Source organism: Scylla paramamosain, chromosome 34, assembly GCF_035594125.1.
Source record: "Scylla paramamosain isolate STU-SP2022 chromosome 34, ASM3559412v1, whole genome shotgun sequence".
NCBI classification, from domain to species: domain Eukaryota; kingdom Metazoa; phylum Arthropoda; class Malacostraca; order Decapoda; family Portunidae; genus Scylla; species Scylla paramamosain.
In genome coordinates this window covers 145,001-167,500 of record NC_087184.1, presented here as the reverse complement: position 1 = coordinate 167,500, position 22,500 = coordinate 145,001, and the positions used below count along the sequence as shown (strand labels likewise).

At 43.4% G+C, this 22,500-nt stretch overlaps 1 protein-coding gene across 1 annotated transcript in view; it reads right to left on the bottom strand.

Annotated features, from left to right (window-relative positions):
- LOC135089900 (GTP-binding protein 10-like) overlaps positions 1-22,500 on the bottom strand; it is a 145,985-nt gene that overhangs the window by 97,742 nt on the left and 25,743 nt on the right. The gene's annotated exons all lie outside the window — the stretch shown is intronic.

The following is a 22,500-nucleotide window of genomic DNA, read 5'->3' as shown; positions in this document are numbered from 1 at the left end:
AAATTCTGAAAAATTAAATGCTCGTCAAAATAAATAAGTAAATACGAGTATATAAATGAATAAGTAAAATAAATAAATAAATAAAATAAATAATAAATTAAATAAATTATCAGGGAAAATGAATTACTGGTGAAATGAAATATCGCAAAATACAAATATGTTAGAGAGAGAGAGAGAAGAGACGAGAGAGGGAGAGAGAGAGGAGAGAGGAGAGAGAGAGACGTGAGAGAGGAGAGGGAGAGAGAGAGAGAGAGAGAGAGAGAGAGAGAGAGAGAAAAGGAAAGAAAAAATTTAAAAAAGACGAAAAATGACAGGAGAAAAGAATAAAAGAGAAGGAAAGGGGGGGGGAGGATAAAGCAGGGGAGAAAACACTAGGGAGGAAAAAAAATGAGACAGGGAAAGATAAGACGAGGAAAGAAGAAGAAAAAAAAAAAAGAGTAGGGAGAATGAAAAGAAGTAGAGAAAAGAGAAGAAAAATAGGAAAGGAGAGAGAGAAAAGAGGGGAGCGCATGAAAGTATAAAGAAAGAAAGAAAGAAAAGAGACAGAGAGAGAGAGAGAGAGAGAGGAGAGAGAGAGAGACGTCGAGAGGAGAGAGAGAGAGAGAGAGGAGAGAGAGAAGAGGAAAGGAGAGGTGAGTAAAGGAAGCTCAGTTCAATATTCACAACCAGCACCGGTGAAAACTAAATATGAGAGTAGACAAAACAAATACTACAATCGGAATATGTATCCTATGTGTGTGTCTTTCCTCGTACATGCACCTACACGTATCCTAAGTCCCTCATGGATTTTTTTAAAAGCGCCCCACGAAGGTTTCTCAAAGGCAAGGGAGTTATTTACGCGCCATGACACACACCTCTTCTAAGATTTGTGAGGCAAAGAACCAATGAAACTGTGATTAACTGGGCGACTCTTCACAATTTTATCAATAGAAAGGAAGGAAACTGGAATAAAAAAATGTGAATGGTTTGAAAAAGTGTAGGTTGTTTAAGATATTTTTTTTTTATGGGTTTTAGTGATAAATTAACAAGATTTCTATGTTACTAATAGGAGAAATACTCCTCGATAACACGACTAATGATCTCTGTTGCCTTTGAAAATATGCGCAATGGGAGCATTGTTTGTGAATGTGGCCAGTTGTTGCGGCGCCAGTCAGTCAATCAATCAGTTCTTTAAAATATGTGGTCGTTGAATATCACAGTTTTATGATGATGTACAAGATTACCTCTGCGTGGTTCTCCAAAACTGTACGTCACATGAGGACTGTTGCAATGTTGTCCCTCCTGAATGCCTGGGGTGACTGACCTTTCTACACCTGGCGTTCATGATGTAAAGGCCACGCGCAGTTTTGTTGTTTGTCCTTATTTACAGTCATCGCCCTGTGCTTGGCCAATGGGCCGTGACTTATTGGCCATTCATGCCGCTGATAATGATGCTCGCGTCATTTCATTTCCTGGTTCAAAACTTATTTCAATTGATATGTTGTTTTCCACTGAAATACTGAATTTCCATAACATATTGTTTACTATATTCTTTGTGAAACATTTATGAGTATATGAATAATACACACTGTTTCTTATTATCAAAAAAATATTTTTCTCAGAGAGAATCTTGTGATGAAGTTATGCCCTCTTATTTGCAACAAAACTGAGACTTACATAAATTGTGTTGGATCAAGCAGCGCCAATGTATACACGGTACGCAGCAGAGTCACGCAGCCTCAGGTCCTGAACACTTACAACTTTTAGACTATAAGACGATAACAGTGTGATGCATGCCATACACTGTACTGCTGATGCAACAACGAACATTTGGTAAAGTCTGCTCACCCCTCACGTGACTCCCCAGCCATGACGTGACACACAGGCAGCGACACAAGGCCTCCCTGAAAAAAGAGAGACGTAAATGAGAAATTACGAGAACACGTTTCTGAAAATAATGAAAATTTGATTATGAAGCTGACAAGGAAAACATGATGGCGAGGTGACGGTAAGCCACATTCTTGGATAGTGGGCAAGCAGGTAAGCAGAGAGAGAGAGAGAGAGAGAGAGAGAGAGAGAGAGAGAGAGAGAGAGAGAGGAGAGGAGAGAGAGAGAGAGAGAGAGAGAGAGAGAGTGTGTGTGTGTGGGAAGGGGAGGGAGAAGGAAAGAAAGAGAGAGGATGCAAGAAAAAATCCATTACTTCAATTGTTGGCTCCAGTGTTTCCAGCAAAGTGGGTGTACTCCCTCGGAACGTGCGTGGGATTGAGGTCTTTGTGGAAAAAACAGCTGATAAGAAATAACAATCAAATTCGATCCAGCGTAAAGTGAATGTGAAGGTTCCTTTTCCAGTATTTTTAGGCTGTCATCAGTGCCACCACAGATCCCCAGTGCCACAGAAAGAGATGTATACAGGTGCACAGATATATTGATCTCTCTCTCTCTCTCTCTCTCTCTCTCTCTCTCTCTCTCTCTCTCTCTCTCTCTCTCTCTCTCTCTCTCTCTCTAATATAACCCGTAAGCACCGTTTGGCTAAAGACAATTTAACAAAGAGATGCCGATGCATATCTACATATACATGCTATATACAGATATATACAGATGCATGAAAACATTAATTTGTTCTTTCCCTCTCTGTCTTTCTAATATAAGCCATGAGCACAGTTTGGCTAAAGATAACCAAGAAAAAAAAAGAATTAGGCGCTGCAGATACAAAACCACGTGCTTCATGAAGGGAGGAACTGATAAAAACCCACAAGGATATCACCAACTCAATGAAAATTCTTGCAATGTCTCCCGGGCGGACCAATGAAAGAGCGGGGCGTTTGAACATCAAGATTTCACAAAGGGCAAATCGGGAAGGAGTAGCTGCGAGAGTGGAGACACCCCTGGAGGTTCCTTCCTTGTGACAGACGCTGGCAAAGTTATTGTTTACGTTTACGAGTGACGCGGGAGACGGAAGGAAGGGATGCGTCTGTTCGTGCCTGACTTATCCTGCTGTTTACTGAGTGTCTTTGTCTCAGTGCTTTATTGCAGGATAAAGGGAAGAGCTTGCTTATCATATCTACTATAATATTTTACTCCTCACTTTTTGTACAAGACTCCACGAAACTCATCGCTAGACAGCGTAGTGATGTGGAGAGTGGCGTGATCTACACCGCGTCTTCGTCTCCAGGGCGTGACAGTAAGCCCGTGATGGAAGCAAGAGTGACGGGCGTGTGATGGGCGTTCGTAGTGGTGTTTTGTCATTTGTTAAACTCGTCCTCGGCAGCGGTCACCTTTAATTCACAGCAGAGGAGTAGCGAACGGGACGAATTGTGCACTGCAACATTTGAACGATATGCGAGAAAGTTTGTGCGGGAAACGTTGGATCCCAGAGCAGCTCACGGTGAAGTCTTAACCTTAGGGGAAGTCCATAAGGAAGTCTGTTTACTGCGATCCAAGTGAAGCATTTGTCTGGAACACATGATGTGGATCCTTAGGGTGAAGTCGAGGGTGTTTTGACGTCAGATGAAGTCAACAAGAAAGTTTGTTTGCTGTGATCCAAGTGAAATAAGGATCTCATATTCTGATCCTTACACATTCCTCACAGTATGTAAAAGTAACACAAGATCTTTTTTCAGACTCCTTTTTTTGCTAGAACAATACAAAAAGGGTATTAATATCTAATACTAGTCTTCCCTCTGTAAGAATTCGTCTGGAAAACACGATACGGATTCCAGGGCCGCTTAGAGTGAAGTCAAGGTAGTTTTGGCATTAAGAAAGTCGCCCAGCCATCTAGAGACCTGCTGTGTACGCGCACGTGTATAAACTACGAGGATGAAACCATATCCCTAACTCAGCAGTGGAATACCTGCTGCACCTGTCCAGGAATCTGAGGATTACGTAACCAGGTCAAGACAGGCAGCGTACAGCGTCCCTACACCTATCCGTCTTCCACCACGCTGATCCTGTACATGGTGTATGTAATATTCTGCATCACGAGACCTCGCTCCACTCTCTCACACGAGTAATGATACAAAGACACGGAAGATGCGGGTAACTGCTTTCCTTGAGTAGACAAACACATGGTCGGATACTACATCACTGTTGTTTTAATTCTTAACCTTAACTCCTTCATTTATATCCACGGAGGGACAGTTACACGTGCATTTACTAACTTTTCATGTCTTAAAATCGCGTGTCTCGAAAGAATGCTTATTTCCAAATGTCAAGAAGGTAAATGTTGACAGTTATGATTTTTTTATATAACCTGGATGACTAAGACAACTCAAGCACGTTAGAATGAGGTCAATGAGGTTTGTTGCAACTTAGAGAGAGAGAGAGAGAGAGAGAGAGAGAGAGAGAGAGAGAGAGAGAGAGAGAGAGAGAGAAAGAGAGAGAGAGAGTGCGTGTGTGTGTGCGTTATTCCCACGCTTCCCTGCAAATTGATACTAGCGAACACAACAGACCTATCAATTATTATTCATTAGCGTGTGTCCTTCGACTGATGTCCCTTCCTCAGAAAACACCACACAAATTACTGCAAATACCTCACACAGCTCACAGGGATGGGGGACCTTCCAATCGACCTCAGCTGCTAATACAATACATCTTCTTTATTCCTATGGCTTGTTTACATCGCATATTTGGACAGCTGGGACGTGTAATGTGGAGATAACAGACTTGCAGGAAAGACTTTTACTAATGGCTCTTGAAAATGTGTGTTTAAGTTTCAGTCCATCCACGTACTTTAAAGATGCCACCTCGTGTGTGTTTCTTTGGGGGTATGCTGAGAGAGACACATTAAAACACACACACAGACTTGCACCAAAGCCTTTTACTAATGTCTCTTGAGTGTGTGTGAGAATTTTTTTCATCTACGCCTGCTAATTGAAGATGCCACCTCGTATATGCTTCCTCTTCTGTGTGGTGAGGGACACACACACACACACACACAAAGTACACTAAAAACGTATTTCATTAACTACATCGCATCTTACATAGTGGCGGGAGGGAATTTATAATGACCACGTACAAATTCCTTTTAAATAAACTCGCGGAATGTGCTATGAAGGACGGAGAGAGACGGGGAGAGGCAGCAGGAGGAAAGCATCTCATCTCCTCCCTTCCCTTCTCCGCGCCTAGCCAAGGGTGCTCACCGCCTCCACTGAGAGAGAAGACGTCAAGAGCAGAATCTCTCTCTCTCTCTCTCTCTCTCTCTCTCTCTCTCTCTCTCTCTCTCTCTCTCTCTCTCTCTCTCTCTCTCTCTACCAACTCAAACAGCCTCGCCTGCCGCTTCAAAACTTGCCAGCCACGAGCTACCACAGCGGTGAACAAATACAAGAACAAGCGACTGAATAATTAAACACTTGAGGCTGTAACCTACAGACACACAGCCACTCTCGTCCTCTCGATCATGAGCCTCGTGAAGACCTTCGTGCTGACAACAATTCCCCGGGTGATTTTTGGACTTGCCTACGATGTGTCTCCTTTATGGATACACACACACACACACACACACACACACACACACACACACACACACACACACACACACACACACACACGGGTCCTGTTCCACCGCCCATATGTTTTTGTTGTAAAGTTTCTCGTTATTTTTACGGGATCTTTCTTCTTTCATATCAGGAGAGAGTATATAGCATCTACTAAGTGCCTGATTGAAGTTTGTGGTTCATTTTTCGTTTTCTTTTTTCTTTTCTTTTCTTTTTTTTCTTCTTCTTCTTGTGTTGTTTTATGGGTGAAGGAGGCCAGCTAAGGACACAAAAATGGGAAGAAAACTCGCTAATTGGCAGCTCAGAGAAATGGAAAAAAAATAAATGAATAAATAACTAAAAGAAAATATAATTAAAATGATCAATTTAGATACGGAAGCGCTTGTACAAAGACTTCCATACACGCAAGAATACAGTATATAATTCTGTGCCCGTGTAACCCCCACAAATAACCTTTAAAAAATAAAAAATAAAAAAAATAGAACATGCTTTTCATTATACCTCGCTGATACTCGGCATAAAATCAGTCGAAAAAAAAACAATCTTAAAAAAATAAATAAATAAACCACATTTTCATCATATCTCACTCACAATCAGCACGGCATCGAAAAACAGGAAGGAAAATAAAGGAAGGTTCACGGAAAATGAGACGGGAGGCAGCAGGTGACGGCCACTGGCGCAGGTGTCTCCAATACACGTCAGGACACGATTGGTCAAAGAGAGGCGAAAATAATGACTCATAACCGTCAATCTATCGCACGCTAACGCTGACTTTGCATATTTTAGACTCTCTCAATAACAAAGCAATTATTTTGTATATACTTGTCAGAAAAGCTTTTATAACTACCTGGGATGGCACGAGAGAGAAAGTTTAGTGCCGTAAGGGCGTCAAAACACCAAAGGTAAACTAACAAACGAAATTAAGGTCGATTTATACTCAGGTTTACAAGAAGGTATTAATTAAGTGGCCCTTTCCAGAATCTACTTCAATAAAAAAAAAAAAATTAAGTTATTTTTATATATACTTGACAGAAAAAGCGCAGATCTGGACTGGTACGAAATAAGCTTGGTACTGTAAGAAAGTCAAAACACCTAAACACAACTAACAAACCAAAATGAGACCAATTGTTACTCAGTTTTGTGTAGAAATATCAGTTAAGTAGCCTTTCCCTGTTCTTTTTCCAGCTATCTTTGTGTTTTTATTCTCTTGGCCAGCCTCCACTCGACATAAGAAGAGAAATGGAGAAAACAAAAAGTGTGACAGCAGAGGGCCGAGCAATGCTGCCTCAGCGGTCCTCACACTCCACTCGACCACCAAACGCCGTCGCCACTGAGGTCATAAGGAAGGCGGAACTTCAGACGAGGAGATCAATAAACTTCTGCTGGAACCATCAGCCCCTTCACCCGCCGCGCTGCTTTACGAGGCACGAGAGCCTTATGCACAAAGCCCAGAATTATAAGTTCCATTTTTCAGAGTCTATCGTGCTACGTGGCTCGGACCCGATCGAGTGGAATTTAACAAAAGAAAAAACTCCTTTACCTAACCTGTATGGGGTGAGCGACCAGGCGTGCCATCGTGTAGAGGCATTGTGCAAGCCACGGGAGGCTGGATAGGTTGTATATTAGAGCTGTATTTAGAAACGTTTTGCTCTCTCTCTCTCTCTCTCTCTCTCTCTCTCTCTCTCTCCTCTCTCTCTCTCTCTCTCTCTCCACGATTAACTTTTTGATTCATGCTTTTGACTGCGGGAGCAAATGAAATCGATAACGTTAAAGCTCCTCACAACAGTAATCCCCACATAGATAGTGTGCCAAGTAAAGCCCAGCGCAAATAATGTTAAACATACACACTGCAGCCAAGAAACACAATAGCTTGACTCAAAGTGCACACGACGTTCCCTTACTGGCTAAAACGAGTCTTGAATTTACGATGGGGTTGACAGACGGACGACCCCTGCAAATACTCCGAAGCTGGCCACAGAACGCAACTGTCGTGACGCCGCACCATCGCCGCCGCTCGCTGGGACTTCAATGTATGCAATGTAGTTATATCCATCAGAGCGTTTCGGCTTTCACGGCAGACAAAGCCAATCTAATTCCTGGTTTCTCCGTGTATTACTGTCAGTTGGGTCCTCTCCTGCTGTGTCTCCTCCTCGCCTTCTTTCCAAGTAAAGTATTCATGAGTCAAGTTGTCTGCTCTCATGGAATATGCACCAGTATTGTACATGTTTGTATTTCTGGTTAAACATTCACTTCCTTTCAACTAGGCGCCTGCGTACACACACACACACACACACACACACACACACACACACACACACACACACACACACACACACACACACACACACACACTTGCAACTCTAACTAGACATTTTTTTTAGATCCTGCATGTGGGAGGGTATTTCTGTTGATGAGTATGTCACAAACTTCAGATTCTTAACATTTAACGATCCTTTTTTCATGTACCCGTCATGCCAAGTCTCCATAAATCAAGGCAGGAGTCTTCGCTTCTGGCACAGGACGACAACACAGCGCCGGTGTTCGTCACTCTCACTTGATCATCGCACAACACTGGACATGCGTGATCGTATATACTTCCAGATGATGTGTGGCGCCGTTACTCAAGCGACGCGTTACTCTGCCCGCCACCCACTCGACTGTTGAATGTTATGGATCTCAATTGAGTGTTTTTGTCATTTCACGAATACACAGTGGCTTGATGTTTTATTTCTTTGGTTTTGTTTACTACTAATAATTATACTAATAATTATAATGTGAAAAAAAAATCCTCAGGCAGCATTCTCCGACATCAAGGCTTTGTTGTGAATGATCTCTGCAGACAAAAAATGAAGAATTGCTAGGGAGTCTATACAGTGCCAGTTATAACAGCGTAACCTTCACAAACCAAACTGAATATGTATTCTCTTCTCTTTTTTTTTTCTTTTTTTCATCCTTCTGGAACAGTTGGAAAGAAAAACTGTCCCCTTTTCTTAATTTTCCTTTTAAAAACCGAAAACTCGAGACAAATTTTTGACTGGGGGGGAGAGAGAGAGAGAGAGAGAGAGAGAGAGAGAGAGAGAGAGAGAGAGAGAGAGAGAGAGAGAGAGAGAGAGAGAGAGAGAGAGAGAGGGTGTCAAATCATAACGTACCTTCACTAACATAGCACGGGACGGAGTGAAATGAAGGACTGTCCCTCACCAACCGACTTGAGAGCGAACCCGAAGAACTAGCGGCGAGTGTTGACAATGGAACAGAGATAATGGACTCAATACTGCGGAAGGCAACGTGAAGCTGTTCGTGGAAGTATGGTAGAGATACGGTACAATACTCTATTTCACACTATTTATTCTTCAAATGGATGAAAGTCACCTCCTTCTTGGAAATTGAGTTGACAGACCATTCTGCTACTGCTGCTGTTGCTGCTATTATTGCTACTACTACTACTACTACTACTACTACTATTACTACTACGGCAGCCACCTCACGACCCCCTCCCTTTCTTCCTTCTTCAGGTTCCTTCCTTCTTTGCTTCCCTTCATACTGTTGTTGTTGCTGCTACTAGTGCTACTACTACTACTACTACTACTACTACTCCTACTACTACTACTGCAGCCATCACTTAACCCTTCTCTTTCTTCCTTCCTTCAATTCCTCAACTCTCTCCCTCTTTTCTTCCTTCCTTCCTTCCTTCCTTCCTTCCTTCTCTTGCTTCCCTCCCTATTTTCTCTTTTTTTTTCCTTCCTTCCCTCCTTCCTTTTCCAACATATTCCGCCCTCACTTTGTATGTCCTATTCCATTTCTCTCTCTCTCTCTCTCTCTCTCTCTCTCTCTCTCTCTCTCTCTCTCTCTCTCTCTCTCTCTCTCTCCGTATCTCCAATATCCAGTCCTCTTTCACGTCCTCTTAACTTTTCTTCTTCTATTTTCTATATGCGTGAGTTTTTCCCTCCTTTCATCTCCCTTTTTTTCTTTTCTACAGCCTCCAGTGAACTCTCTCTCTCTCTCTCTCTCTCTCTCTCTCTCTCTCTCTCTCTCTCTCTCTCTCTCTCTCTCTCTCTCTCTCTCTCTCTGAACATATGTTAAGGACCAACACTACAAGAAGGAAAGTTCAAGGAAAGTAAGAAAGAACGAACGAAAAAAGAAAAGAAAGTCAATGAGAAAGGTAAGAGAAGAAAAAGAAAAAGCAGAGGAGGAGAAGGAGGAGAAGGAGGAGGAGGAGGAGGAGAAGGAACAGAAAAAGTGGTGTTCAGTTCCATCAGGGATACTAATATATTTCCTCACTGTAATTTTCTCATTACGATTCTTTTTCCTTTTCTTCTCGGTATTTCTGACTTCACTTTCCCAGACAGCAATCATCATAAGAACATAAGAGCATAAGAAAATAAAGGAAGCTGCAAGAAGTAATCAGACCTACACGTGGCAGTCACTGTGCAAAACGTATCTATTTCCACCCATCATCCCCATGCATAAATCTGCCCTATCTTCTGTCAAAGCTCCTTAATGACTCAGCACAAACAACCTGATTAAAGAGACCCTCCCATTCATCTACCACTCCTTTCGAGAACTGATTCCTTCCTATGTATTTTTTTTTTCTTTTTAATCTAACTTTTCCAGCCTGTTCTCTCCTGATTACTTGATCCTGAAAATTTTACTTAAGTCACCCTCGTTTTACCACTTGAACAGCAATCATAATAGTAGTAATAATATGATAGTTTTCCAAAGATCATGTACTTACATACACACACGTTAACCTAGACCAGACACACACACACACACACACACACACACACACACACACACACAATTACGTTCGTTTCTCACATACGAAATTAGTGATGATGAAAGTTCAGGTTGCTCGGCGTCGCCTGTCTCTGAGCAAAATTCCACTCTGGAAGACCCATCGACAAAACTTAAGACAGGCGGGAGGAAGAAATGTTTGGAGGAACACGACTATAAATTGGAGGACGAGGGCAAGAGAGGAAGAGAAAACGGCATTACGGGTAAGGAAGAGTGGTCTGGGGTGGGAGGGAATGGGGAGAGAAGAGGATGGGAACGAGGAGATTGAGGGAGCACGAGAGAAAGAGAGAGAGAGAAGAGGGATGAGGAAAAGAGGAGAAGAGAGGACAGACGGAATGCATGAAGGCAGCTGAGTACAAAAAAATACCCTCCCCTAAAAAAAAAATTACGTGAAGTTAGCAAAGAAATTATGATAGAAATGTAAGAGGCAACGAATTCGAGAAGTGAGGATACGATGATAGCGAGGCAAAAAAGCGAGACGAGATAATACGTAGTAATGAAAATGTGATAATGAAGACAGTAGTGTTCGTTGGAGAAGCGAAAAATATAAGACATACTGAACCAAGAGAATGAGGAAGACGACGATGACGAAGAAAAAAAAAAAGACGAGGGAGACAAGAAAGAGGACGAGAATGAGAAGAACAAAGACAAGGAAGACGAGGAGAAGAACACGAAAAGCAAGGAGGAAAAAGACGACGACAACAACAAGAAAGAAGAACACGAAGGGAAAGAGAACAAGGACAAGGACGAGAAAAACGAGAACGACAAGAAGACAACCAGAGAAACAAGAATGAGGAAAAGGAGGAAGAAGAGGAGAACACGAACTTATACACGTAAAAAAAGAAAAAAAAAGAAAAACACAACTTGACGAGACTTGCAGTGGTACAGGAGGCGTTATTTGCTTTATATACAGGAGAGAAAAAAAGTATTAATTCTTTCCTCTGTTCTGTTCTTGTACCACCACCTAGCGAGGATGAAAGAGGAGGAGGATAGTGAGAACAGAAGGGGAGGAGAGAAAGAGGAGATAAGGATGGAGAAACAGGAGGAAGAGATAGAGACAGAGGAGGATGAGGTATGGAGAAAAGGGAAGAAAAGTAGGAGAGGACGAAAAGGAAGAGGAGATTGAGGCAGAGGAGTAAAGAAAGAGGAGGAAGAGAAAGAAGAGGATGAAGAGAAAGAAGAAGAGGAGGAACGCAACGGAAGAATAATAATTAACAAGTGGTATTTATTCTATTGATAAAGGCAGAGAGAGAGAGAGAGAGAGAGAGAGAGAGAGAGAGAGAGAGAGAGAGAGAGAGAGAGAGAGAGAGAGAGAGAGAGAGAGAGTCAGCCATCAATTGTACATATATATCCATAACTTCATTCCCCTCTAAGGATCAAAACCTTCCTTAACTTTCACTACTTATCTCCCAGCTAAGTCGCCGCGGGAACTGACTAATCTTGTGCTTTCATTTCCTTTCCTGTCCGCTCTGCCTTCCCTTTTGCTGTTCCGGCCTGTCACTAAGCCGTGTGTGTGTGTGTGTGTGTGTGTGTGTGTGTGTGTGTGTGTGTGTGTGTGTGTGTGTGTGTGTGTGTGTGTGTGTGTGTGTGTGTGTGTGTGTGTGTGTGTTCATCTTACGTCACTCTCAAAGGCAGGTTTTCTTTTTATTTATTTATTTATTTATTTATTTATTTTTTTTTTGCAATCTTGTTTGTTGCGTGAGGCGTTCCTGTGTTTGTGTCTTGTTGATTATCTTTTTTTTTTCTTTCGATTTTTTTTTCAATTTCTGCAAGTGGAATGGGGTGTTTTCTTTTCTTGTTCTTCGTCTTCTTTTACTTTTTTCTTTTTTTGCTTCTCCTTTTTTTCTTTTCTTTTCTTCTTCTCCTTTCTCTTCCTCTTTTCTTCTTATTCTTATTCTCCTCCTCCTCCTTCTCCTCCTCCTTCTTTTTTCTTTTTTTTTTTCTTCTTCTTCTTTTTCCTCTCTCACCCATTTTTCTATCCTGAGCCAGCCTCCCTGAGAAGCATCAGGTGAGATGTGCGTCTCAGCCTAGCGGTCCCTTCACAAACAAAATACCTCCACGCTTACTACGTATATTTGTAAACTTGGAAAATAAGCTGAAACAAAAAGATGAAAAAAAAAACTTTCGGACAGTTTAATTTTCTTAATGTCTCTAATTTTTTAAAATTTTTTAATATTTCATATTTATGAATTAGCATGACAGTGGCATTCTTGCAGCCCGCTGGTACAAAATAAACGAGATAAACATTTTACTTTTTTTTTTCAGAGTTTAACGAACACGAGACCTAATTAGTACTTAATTATATTTCTGCTTTTATAATATATGCATGTATGAGAGAGAGAGAGAGAGAGAGAGAGAGAGAGAGAGAGAGAGAGAGAGAGAGAGAGAGAGAGAGAGAGAGAGAGAGAGAATGAGAGTTTATATATAAGAATAAATATATAAACACCACTGAGGCAACACAGGTTAAGGAGGGTGTGGTGGTGGTGGTGGTGGTGGCGAGGCAAGGCCGGGGCTCGGTAAGTGACGAGTGAGGGATGGAGGAGGCTTGACGCACGCCAGGGATTTGCAGACTTTCTGTAAAAAGTTTCTCCTCCTCGCGGCGCAGATAATGCCACCACGCACCCCACACTCTCCTGACGGCGCGCCTGAAGGAAGCAGGAGGCAAAGCAGGAAGCAGAGGACGCGGAAAAGGATGCTGTTACATACGTGCGGAACATTTTGATAATAATGATACTATTACACTGTTTATCACTAAGGCAGTTGTTACACTTGGATTTCACTACAGAAAACACATGGGGCTTAGGTGGAGAGGTGGAATTCAGAGAGATATAAGAACCATTACTAAAATCATCAAAACCTTCTATAATATCGAGTACATCCGCTAAACAATCACTAAAATCACTTCCACTGGAGCCATTGAAGATGTTGTTGTTAAGATTACGCGCTTAGATTGTTTGAGGACACAGTCTTTTGCAGTCTCCTCGTTCCCTTCCTTACAACCCTCGACCTTAAACCTCCGTGACCCTTTTGTTGTTTGGTTTCCACGTTCGTAAGTAACATCAGTGTTCGATCTCAGCTAGCACGAACAAAGGTATTACACATTAATGCACTTATAAAAATTTAATTCATGTCCACGGTAAATGTTTGACCTTCATATTGACTTGTGATAAAATAAATATAACCTGTGTGTGTGTGTGTGTGTGTGTGTGTGTGTGTGTGTGTGTGTGTGTAGTAATGTATATATTTGCCAGGTTCACTTCCATCCCGCAAGGCACACACACACACACACACACACACAAGGATATACAAACTTTACAATAGTCCCTCCATCCCACAAGTTACTATTAGAAAACGCTTAAATCTTTAGGAGTAACAAAACTATTTACATGTATATGTGTGTGTGTGTGTGTGTGTGTGTGTGTGTGTGTGTGTGTGTGTGTGTGTGTGTGTGTGTGTGTGTGTGTGTGTGTGTGTGAGGATTGGAGGGCAGGCAGCGGTGAGGACTGGTATCGATGACAGTCCTATCAATCAGTATTTACACACGTACAGCGGCATCACTCATCTCTGGAACCCTGACATGCAACACAAACCTCACCCTCTGAGTTGTGAGGTACATGTCCCTCTAACGTGTGGGTGGGTGGGTGGGAAGAGAGGGTGGTTTTGGTAGGTGGGTGGATGGAGTATGGGTGGTGATGGCGGTGGTGGCGATGATGATTATGATAAAGACAACAGCAACAACAACAACAACAACAACAACATCAACAGTAGTATGTAAACTTTGGTGGTAGATAAGCATCACAACAGCACTGCCGTAAATTACATTTTTACACAGAAATAAAATAACAAATAAATTAATAAATAAAAAAAAAACACCAAGACATCCCTGAAAAAATAAATAAATAAATAAATACCTTGAAACCTGACGCATTGTCCTAATATTTGCACAAGTGGGTGGAATGAAACAGCGCCAAGCCAGCAAGCCTCGCCAGTGAAAGAGATGCACCGCACGAGGGTCACAGGAGCACGCTACTTATCCCATAAATTGGCACTCACACCCGCGGACGCCCTCCCTCCACTTCAAGAGTTACTGCCGCCGCCACCGTGCCAGCCAGATACAGGGCGCCCGTGGGAGGCAAGGAAGCAAAATGAAACTTATAGCAATGGTTAAGTTTACAGATATTACTTTTTCACTGGTCTATAAATAAACACCGTTGCTTCTGTAGTGAACCTGCCATGTTTGTGGTATACGGGATGTAACAATGACGATATAAGCAAAGTTCTTAGGGGCAATAATCAGAATAGGACAAAAAATAACGGGTTTTAGCTTGATAAAGTTCGATTTAAAACAGATATAGGATGGAACTGGCTTACAAATAGCGGTAGAAGAATGGGATAGACTCAGTAATCAGGTTTTCATTATAGTGTTGAGTCATTACGACAAATTTATGAATGAGGATGATAGGTAGAAATGCCACGAGTAGACTTGACGGTTTCTTGCAGCTTACCCCTATGTCCTTGTGCTGTGGTGGTGGTGGTGGTGGTGGTGAGCGTCGAGGTGGTGACAAGTGGTGATGGATGTGATGTGTGATGTATGGTGATGGGCGGTGTGGATGATATTTTCCTTGTCAGTGTGTGTGTGCGTGTGTGTGTGTGTGTGTGTGTGTGTGTGTGTGTGTGTGTGTGTGTGTGTGTGTGTGTGTGTGTGTGTGTGTGTGTGTGTGTGTGTGTGCAATCCTCGCCTCGCCCTCAGTACGGTACTGAATTTGTCAAGAGGAAGTGACGGAGGAGAAGCAAGAGTCACCAGAACACACACACACACACACACACACACACACACACACACACACACACACACACACAACTTTTGGATAACCGTTTTGAGTGAGTGAGAGGAACTGGGACTTTCAGTTGGCATTTTTTTCATAGCTTTTTTGTTGCCCTAGTTAGGAGTTCCCTTTTACACACACACACACACACACACACACACACACACACACACACACACACACACACACACACACACACACACGTCTCCTTCGCAAACACTTCCTCCCTAGTTGATTATCTCTCCTCATCTCATCCTCTCATCCTGACTTCCTTCTCTCCACCTCCTTCCCTCCCCTCAAAAGAAGGAATTTCGTAATGTATGCAAAATAGAAATTACAAAGATTATCAAAGACCACAGTACGTGTGGTTGAGGGAACGGCAAGAGGAGGAGGAGGAGGAGTGACGGGAAGATGGGAGAGGATAGGGTGAGAGTAGGTAAGGAAATGAAGGAGAAACGAGGGAGTAAGTGAGTAACGAGTAGGTTAGGGAAGGAGGGAGAGGAAAAGCAGGGGATAGGCGGCTGCTACGTGGATGGCAGGATGGTTCCGTCAAGTTAAGCTGAACAGACCACGGCATGCAATTTCATCTCGCTCACTGGTATACATCTAGCTCCTTCCCTCCTTTCAGTACTGCAGCCGCTGTCATTGTGGGCAGGGCAGGGACTTGCCTTATTCAGGTCACACACACGCACACACACACACACACACACACACACACACACACACACACACACACACACACACACACACACACACACACACACACACTCACAGGTGATGCCTTCTCCCTTCTGAACGTCCCTTAAAATTAAAAAATACAAAAATATATAAGTTGAAACTCCTCCCTCGCTCACGTACACATCACACACACACATAAAAAAGCAGCGGGTGGGGTGGAGCGGAAACCTACGTCATAATTACGTGCAGTGTCAAATTTAGAGTAATTTCATAAGCATCCGTCACGCCAGAGCAGCACTCATCTCCACTCGCCTGCCGCTAACGATCAACAACTCATCTCCTCTTAATAGTTGTGAGAAATTAATCGTCTCAATACCCATCATGACCCTCGCCCTCCCTGCCTCCCCTTCGAGTGCGTGGAGCGACAGCAGCAGGCGGGCAATGATTACAAAGGGAGGGAGACAAGAAATACAGCATGCTTGCCACCACCTGCTTACCCGCCGTGCCCTTATGAGCAGGCAGGGCGTCACGACACTTCACACTGGAGCTTTGGACTTGCTTTCCATCTGTCTCCTTATAAAGCTGACACCTCAATGGTCTCTTTTGTTTTCAGTTTTACTCTTGATCAAAGCCAGAGCAAAAAAAAAAAAAAAAAAAAAAAAAAAAAAAGAAGAAAACGATTAATTTCTTTTCTTCCGCTCTTCTCTTTGCACATTGCTGAATATCACAGGAAAGGTAGAGAGGATGAGAGAGAGAGAGAGAGAGAGAGAGAGAGAGAGAGAGAGAGAGAGAGAGAGAGAGAGAGAGAGAGAGAGAGAGAGAGAGGAAGACAAAGACATGTAAATAGACAGGGTAACATAAAGCAACAACTTGACATGTAGGACTTCACACTTCATTCACGTGACTGCAAGTTGAAGAAGGTGGAGGGACATGATCCACCGAGTCACATGACGCGGCACTTCGGTAAAGGTCATCACGTCTGTCGCCACGCCTGTCACCAGTGCCACGTCATATCATGCAACACGTCCCCCTCCTGTCAGTCACCCGCCAGTCTCACGCTCTTGCTCGTCCTTAATCCTTTCCTTCCGGCGCTTAAATTATTTTACCGTTTTGTATGACAGCTAAAAATGGTAAACCTAGAAATTGTCAGAAAATTGTTTGAATACTAATAATTATTTTCTCTTTGTTATTCTGAATACAATGATGTACTTTGTAGCTCCATGTGACCTCTCAAAGTTGAGTTTATGCCTTATAAAAGATTCCTCCTCCTCCCGCTGTGTGATCCGTCATCCAGAAACAGCCCGGAGAGCGATGACGCCGCGCGCACACACACTCTCTCTCTCTCTCTCTCTCTCTCTCTCTCTCTCTCTCTCTCTCTCTCTCTCTCTCTCATCTTGGAGGGGAAATTGTACACTTCCAATGAGAGAGAGAGAGAGAGAGAGAGAGAGAGAGAGAGAGAGAGAGAGAGAGAGAGAGAGAGATATTTCATCCCTTTTCATATCAAGTTTCAGGCAAATAACATTATCTCTCTCTCTCTCTCTCTCTCTCTCTCTCTCTCTCTCTCTCTCTCTCTCTCTCTCTCTCTCTCTCTCTCTCTCTCTGACAAGTTACCTTGTACCATTTTCTTATAAAATGGAAGATAATGAAAAAATTATCAATAAAGAATGACAGGTATCATGTCTCTGTTGTGATAAAAGAGGTGGATCCTGTAAATCATTTTGCGAGTCCTCACTGATGTCTTTGCTTTCTTCAGTTTGTTCTTCTAAATATTCAGTGTCAGTGTCTTCAAACTCAGAAGCAGTGGTAAATACATATGTTGTGTCCTGCTCCATGGTGAGTTATGATGTGAGATCCTTGGCTCTTATCAGGCTGTCTCTTACCACTCATCATGGTGCTTTCCACCCGGCGGGTCGCTGGGGTTGCCAAGTGTCGCCCGGAGAAAAGGAAAATACCTTAGTTACCGCTAAATTTCCAGAGCTAGTGACAACACTACATGTGGAAACATGCCAGACACTTCCACTCACACCATCTGACTCGAGAAACCGCGCTTGGACCTCAAAATTGAGGCGCGAAAATTCTTGATTACCGGTATGACCGCCGTCGCTACGGACGCATTTTTGCAATCGTATATATACGATTGCCGGAAGGAAAGGGTTAAAAGGCCAGTCACACACGTCTATATGGTCTATGTACACGCAGCCAGTCACTCGCAAATCCAAACATTTGTATAAATTCGTGTGTTAAAAATGAGACAGGCTGGGATGGTACTGTACGAAAACTATATTGTGAAATGTAGAGAGAGAGAGAGAGAGAGAGAGAGAGAGAGAGAGAGAGAGAGAGAGAGAGAGAGAGAGAGAGAGAGAGAGAGAGAGAGAGAGAGAGAGAGAGAGAGAGAGAGAGAGAGAGAGAGATTATGTGAGCATGAATTGGTTGGTGTTACAAGAGAGAGCAAGTTGTGTAATGTGGGACAGACGTGAGGTGGGCGTGAATGGAAGAGATGTTAGTTGATCAAACCAAGTATTAAAACTGATGACAGATCTATGCACACTGCACTGCCTGGCTGGATTGTGGTGGCCAGACTAACGCTGCTACAGGATGTCATTAAGACTGCACTGGGTGAAAGAGAGATATTGCAATTAAGTACAGTTATGGAGAGTTGTGAAAAGTTATGGACACACACACACACACACACACACACACACAAAATAGTTAAACAAACAGATAAACTAGACAGAGGTACAGCAAACAAATGAAGCAATCGAAAGTAACAGCCACTTATAAGGGAAACAACAACACGTCATGCATTGCAATAACACTTGATAGAGGAAAATAGAAAAAAAAAGTTCCAAAATCATGAAAGTAAACTCATCGAACTAATTTCACGGCTGGAGTGAATGGAGGGAATGAAAGGGAACACTATTACACCACCAATAACTTTCCTTTTCTTTTTTGTCAACTAATGGCATTACATACAAGAAAAGTTTGATGATGATGATGAGAGAGAGAGAGAGAGAGAGAGAGAGAGAGAGAGAGAGAGAGAGAGAGAGAGAGAGAGAGAGAGAGAGAGAGAGAGAGAGAGAGAGACGCATTACCACTGTGTTAACGATAACATGAAACAACAATTTTGCTCGCCTTCTGTGTTCACCTTTAACACGATGGCTTTACCTGGCCACGACCTTACCACCTGAGCTGAAACAGGCAGGTAATGAACGCACGATTGTCCAGCGAGAGGGTGACGAGTAAATGAGCTCCAAACTGTTAGTGGAGGGAGGGCGGCTGTAGATTAGAACGAGGAGGGTAGGGGAGTGGTATGGGGAAGAGGAGAGGAGTGGTTTGATTGTATCACATCAAAGCTAATCGGGAAGTCAATAACATGCAATGGTTTGAAAATATCCACGGTTTTCTCTTTGCCTTTTGTTTTCAGCTTTATTTGCTTTATTTCGGTAATTCAGTCAGAGGAGACTGTGGATCTTTGTGTGTGTGTGTGTGTGTGTGTGTGTGTGTGTGTGTGTGTGTGTGCGTGCGCGCCTTAGCTATACCACGCAATTTAAAACAACACACTCGTTCGCGTTCTATTTCGGCGGTCCAATTTGCGTATCGCCGCCTCTGCAGCTTGAATGAGTCGGAACCCAATACGTTTCCGCCTCGCTTTCATCGGCTTGCGCCCCAAGAGCGCCGCGCAGTGTTACGAAGGAAGGTCACGCGTCGCCTGCCTGCACGAGGCGGAGTAGCGGCGTTCACACCTCACTACGCACGTGCATGAATGCCACCATTGCCTGTCCAGATAGATGCATCAATACCCAAATTTTTGTCCGCCAACAGGTATGAGTTAGTGATGAACAAAAGTTGTGTTTTTATTTTAGCCTCTGGTCTGACCCGCGCCCTGCTGAAGCGTGAAAGAGCCACAGGACCAATGCGGAAAGGCCGCCGCTCCCCTGGTCTGTGCCCTGCCAGAGCGTGACGGAAGGCAGAGAGCCGCCTTGCTCACTCTGCTGGCCCGTGACCGCGACATCTCGAGCCTTTCTCCAATAACGGTCACTGCAGCAGCGCGATGCTGAATGGTGTCTCAGAAACAAACAAGACAGACACGGGTGGATTTGAAGTTTCCCAAGACGAGACGCTACACGGAATGGATTTAATCTCCGCAAGAGAAGCAGCAGGATCAATACACCCTCAATGTACCGATGTACGCGCACACTATGCAGTTCCTTGCCAGCACGAGGAACCTAACACTGAATTACTGCATCTCTTCCACTCCAGTATGAAGGAATCTATGCACAGCCAGGCGAGGTAGCGATGCAGTCTATCCACAGCCAGGCCAGGCGAGGCAGCGATGTAGTCTGTTCACAGCCAGGACAGGCGAGGCAGCGATGCATTCTGTCTACAGCCAGGCCAAGCGAGGCAGCGATGCAGTCTGTCTACAGCCAGGCCAGGCGAGGCAGCGATGCAGTCTGTCTACAGCCAGGCCAGGCGAGGCAGCGATGCAGTCTGTCTACAGCCAGGCCAGGCGAGGCAGCGATGCAGTCTGTCTACAGCCAGGCCAGGCGAGGCAGCGATGCAGTCTGTCTACAGCCAGGCCAGGCGAGGCAGCGATGCAGTCTGTCTACAGCCAGGCCAGGCGAGGCAGCGATGCAGTCTCGCGTGTATCAGGCTTCATATTCCCCTTGCCTGGGTTTCGCCGTCACCTCAAAGATTAAACCGATTCTCTCCACCATTTCAGGGAGGCGCTGGCTCAGTCTTCTGATCGTGCAGTCACGCCGATTCGCCGCCACTCTTACTCAGCCGCCCCTCGCATCCCTCAGCCCGGCGACCCCCGTCCCCCCTACGTCACCCCACAACCAATCTTCCAGTTTGGGAAATATGCAGAATGATACGTGTTTCAAAACGTGAATAATAAAGAAACGCGAATATACGCCAATGCATATATTTTTGAATTTCAGAGTGTACTTCTGTAATATTTCTGATGATATACGAGGAAAAATATCTACGTATAAATAAACAACAATAGTGACAAAAAGATAGACGTATTCTTTTTTTTTTTTTCGTACGTGGGAAAAATGAATGAATAAAATAAAACAAAATCCTGATGAAAACACGGCTTAATATTGGTGATAGAGATGCAGGCAAAAATATAAAAATGAAGCTTATGTGAGGTAGAGAGTGTAACGTGACGGACGCGGCTCACTCATTGCAAAGCCAGGGAAAAAATAAATATTTACACTTCGAATTTCGCCATATCTGTTGACTCTGTTACTGTCACCACCACCATTACTACTACTACTACTACTACTACTCTCTCTCTCTCTCTCTCTCTCTCTCTCTCTCTCTCTCTCTCTCTCTCTCTCTCTCTCTCTCTCTCTCTCTCTCTGCTACATGCCGAACAATAAATAACTAAAAGAGTGAAAAACAGTATATTGATTGCAAAGGGCGAGGCAGGTGAGGAGTGAAGGTGAGGAACAGGTGAGCACTGATTACAGATTACTTGTCTGGAATGAGTTATACTGGTGAAGATTGTCCCCTGCTCCTTCTCTTCCTCCTCCTCATCATCATCATCATCTTTCTCGTCGTCATCATCATCATCACCACCATCATCATTTTATCTTCCTCTTTTCCGCGTCCTAGTCCTGATTTTTCCCTTCCCTCCTCCTGCTTCTCTTCGTCGCTGTTTTTCTTCATTTTTTTTTCTCCTTTCTTCTATTTTGCCGTTCTATTTTTTTTTTCTTGCCAATTTTTTTTTTCGACTTTTTGCTCTCATATTACACCAGTTTCTTTCTCTTCCTCCTCCTCCTCCTCCTCCTCCTATCCTCCTCCTCCTATCCTTTCTCTAATACAGGCAGTTAGTGAGAGTTAGTGAAATCAAACCACGCAACAACAATGTGGACGTCAGCTGCTGTTTGTAATCCTTCCTGATCCTTCAAATCCTTGTAATTCTTCTCCTCCTCTTCATCTTTCTCCTCCTCCTCCTCCTCCTCCTCCTCCCCCTCCACCTCCTTTTCATCTTCATCTTCTTCCTCCTCCTGCTCCTCCTATTACTACAACTACTATTTATCATAATCCGCGACCTCCTCTTCTTTCTTTTCTTCTTCTTTTTCATTTACCTGATCCTTGTCGTTTTTCTCTTCCTGCGCTGCCACCACCACCAGCACCACCACCACCACCACTACTACCACTACTGCTATAACGTTACTCCTACCTACCCTCTCCCCGTAGCAAAGAGCAGACGGTATTTGTAATCATGATAAGGCTCCTCAGTAGTGTAGCGCCGCTCATTCCGCGATGCTCTTATGTTTTTAGATGACGGATGTATTGGGTATCTGATTTTTGCTATTGTTGTTGTTGCTCTTGTTGTTGTTGGTGGTGGTGGTGGTGGTGGTGGTGGTATTGTCATCATCAATATCATTACTGGTGAAAGCTTTGCATGACAGCGAGGGATGGTCCGGCTTGTCTCCGAAACTTTCGACGAGAGAGCAGACAAAGCCATTTAGATATTACCATTACGTAATGAAGGTGAGGTCTATGAATAATTATGGAGATATATTATTAAGTAAAGTAGATAGAAATGAAGCCTGATGCTATGAGACCTTTTTTTTTTTTTTTCATTTTCGCGTGAATGAAAAAAATAATCAAAAAAGTTGCTTCATTTACTGTATTGCCGCACTCCTACGTGAATTGATTTAATTAATATTGCTTTTGAAAAATAATAAGTAATCATAATAGAATATTGTGAGACC